At 35.1% G+C, this 3195-nt stretch overlaps 1 long non-coding RNA gene across 1 annotated transcript in view; it reads left to right on the top strand.

Annotated features, from left to right (window-relative positions):
* LOC106883778 (uncharacterized) overlaps positions 1 to 758 on the top strand; it is a 21104-nt gene extending 20346 nt beyond the window's left edge. Inside the window, exon 3 of the long non-coding RNA XR_001411156.2 lies at positions 571 to 758. This is a non-coding gene — a long non-coding RNA (uncharacterized LOC106883778). The remainder of the gene's footprint in view (positions 1 to 570) is intronic.
* Positions 759 to 3195: the final 2437 nt, after the last annotated feature.

Here is a 3195-nt window from a genome sequence, read left to right as displayed (position 1 = left end):
ATATATATATATATATATATATATATATATATAGGCGCAGGAGTGGTTGTGTAGTAAGTAGCCTGCTTCCCAACCACATGGTTCCGGGTTCAGTGACACTGCGTGGCACCTTGGGCAAGAGTCTTCTACTATAGCCTCGGGCCGACTAAAACCTCGTGAGTGGGTTTGGTAGACCAAAATTGAAAGAAGCCCGTCGTATATATATATGTGTATGTGTGTGTGTTTATGTTTGTGGTTCGATAATTTTGACTAAAGGCGGTGATCCAGTATGGCCGCAGTCAAAGAATAAAATAATATATATATATAGATAGATAGATAGATAAATATGTTTTCAAATATATATATATATGTGTATGTATTTACGTATATACGTGTATATGTATTTACAAACGTACGAAGGTATGTATGTATGTATGTATGTATGTATGTATGTATGTATGTATGTATGTGTGTGTGTGTGTGTGTGTTTGTATGTACGTATCTATGTAGACACACTGATCATATAAATTTGTTTCTAATTCTCCGCTTAAACAATTTGCATATCTTTCTTTTGATTCTACATTTACCTAGCTTGTTGCCGCTCAGCTTCAATAAGGAAAGCTTATCCCGTGAAGTTTTCACCTGAACAGAGAAACTTTCACCAATCATTCCAGATTATTTTCAAGGAATACCGAATACCAGTTTCTAATCTAACATACTTCGTATCTGTGCTTTCTACAATATAAATTTAAGTCTCATTTTGTTCTTTGTGGTGGATAAACCAGGATTGATCGTTAAATATGCATTGAAATTTCCTTCAAATTTCCTTCTTAATTTAGTCAGATATGCATAGACAGCGCGACAGGGGATTAAAAGGGCCAAGCCTTTTTCAGGTCTTATTGTAATTTCAGTTACATCATAATCTCTTTGTAAACTATATTGATGCTTATGAAAGCAGACATATTATTGAGTCTCTTGTGTGCTGATAGCTACACTGAAAATCACGACTTTTCTCCTGTGATTAGTAAAATTATGACTCGTAATATTTTGGGATCTAATTCTTTCTACTGTAGGCACAAGGTCTGAAATTTTGGGATGGTGCGACGGTGTGGATAACGGTTTATGTCGACCATAATGCTTGACTGGTATTTAAACTATATACTAAACTATATGAAAGGCAAAGTCGACCTCGGTGGAATTTGAACTCAAAACGTAAATGAGTGGGAAGTTATGCTGCAAAGCATTTTATCTGGCGTAGTAAATAATAACAATAATAACCCTTTCTACTAACGGTACAAGGCCTGAAATTTAGGGAAATGGACTAGTCGATTACATCGAACTCAGTGTTTAACTGGTACTTATTTTAGCGAACCCGAAAGGATAAAAATGCAAAAACCGACCTTGGTGGAATTTGAACTCATAACGTAATAACGGGCGAAATACCGTTCGGGCTTTAATAATGATAATAATAATCTTTTCTACTATAGGCACAAAGCCTATATTTTTGTGGGGAGTGGCCAATCGATCACATCGACCCCACTACTTGACTGGTACTTAATTTATCGACCCTGAAAGGATGAAAGGCAAAGTCGACCTCGACGGAATTAGAACTAAGAACGTAATCACAGACGGAATAACGCTAAGTATTTTGTCCGGTGTGTCAGCTCCCTGCCTTATTTTGTGATCTAATGTCTAACGATATATCTCTCTTTTTCAAATGTTGACATTGTGCTGTTTTGAAAAAACGTGACTGTGTTTTTTCTAAAAGTACATTTTTAATATAAAAGTACCATTTACAATAACAGCCTTATAATAAATACTCTATCATTATATGTTTTATTTTATGCTATACGGCAACACTTTTATAACGATTTTTTCCCAAGCCGATTACCATCCATGTAGCACTCATTTATCGTTAATCTGTCACGGCAGTTCTATTTTGCTGTATAAATTGTGTCGTTTTTATGGTTTGTCGGTAATCTACCGTGATGTATTTAATACAGTGACGTCAGAATACATACAGTCATTCGTATCACATTTCGAGTTCAATTGTGATTTTGACGATGTAAGAATATCATAGAATTTAGCTAATCCTAAAGCAAATTGTCTTAAGCTAACATTTATAAAAATATATACCTTTGTCATGTGTCTTGGTCTATTTTACCTGTCGACGTGTCTTTGTAGTCTTGCATGCTACAATTCCGAGAGGTTAGATTATTCTTCTGCCATTAAACTACGAACTTAAAAGTCTTTATATTTTACTAATATATAGATTTATTGGAACTGAAAAGCTTCGCAAACGGTTGCTCCCAAGTTTCATGTAAGAGAACATCAAACAGAAGTGAACTTTTGAAATAAAGGAAACATTTCAACTACTGCAGTATCAGTCGGCAAATACCGTATTTGACATAAAAGTTTCACGGGCATATTAGTCGCACCCCCATTTCACCAGTACTATTGAGAAAAGTAAAAAGTTTTAAGGGTATTAAAGTTTATAGGAGGCCCAAGGCCCAATTTTGAATTTGGGATCAGAGATAATTTATGCTTTTTTGTTTTTTTTTAAACATTATTTTGAATAGATAAGTGCACTTTATACGGTAATCAAATAAACATTTAAAGCTGATGGGATAAGGGTTGTCCCATTTCAAAATCGTCTTATCTGACGGAGACTGGGGTCGGATGTTTGCAAGGACTAGGGGTAGGGGTTAAATCAGAACAGGAATTTAGTCTACTAGCCAAGATCTTAGGATACAAAAGAACAAAAACAACCATCGCAAGACAATTCATCCAAAATTCTAGCAACGCTTTCTAATTTACAATCCTGATTGTTACTTTATTGATCGATCCTGGAAGATTGAAAATAAAATTAAATGTCGGCGAGATTTAAAATCATATCGCAGAGAGCCATGAGAAATAGTGCTCTAAACACCACCCATTCACCTGTCTCTTTCGCTCTCGCCTATCCAAATGTGATTGCCACTTTAAAATTACAGTAAATATTTAAATACAATGTCTCTTAAAATGTCTCTCCTTATTTTATGCACCATTCAAACTGTTTCAACAACACCAGTAGCCAACGAATAGACATGTGTTTGTTGACCTATGTATTAATTTCATGTGTACCCTACACTTGTGCGTATGTCTGCTTGCCTGTGTATTTTCTTTTTTGCGTGTCACTTTGTCTCTTCACATATGTATGTTTGCTTGTGCCTTTAT

Source organism: Octopus bimaculoides, chromosome 13 (assembly GCF_001194135.2).
Source record: "Octopus bimaculoides isolate UCB-OBI-ISO-001 chromosome 13, ASM119413v2, whole genome shotgun sequence".
In the NCBI taxonomy this organism is placed as follows: Eukaryota; Metazoa; Mollusca; class Cephalopoda; order Octopoda; family Octopodidae; genus Octopus; species Octopus bimaculoides.
The sequence above is the reverse complement of the archived record's forward strand: the minus strand, read 5'-3'. Positions and strand labels throughout refer to the sequence as shown.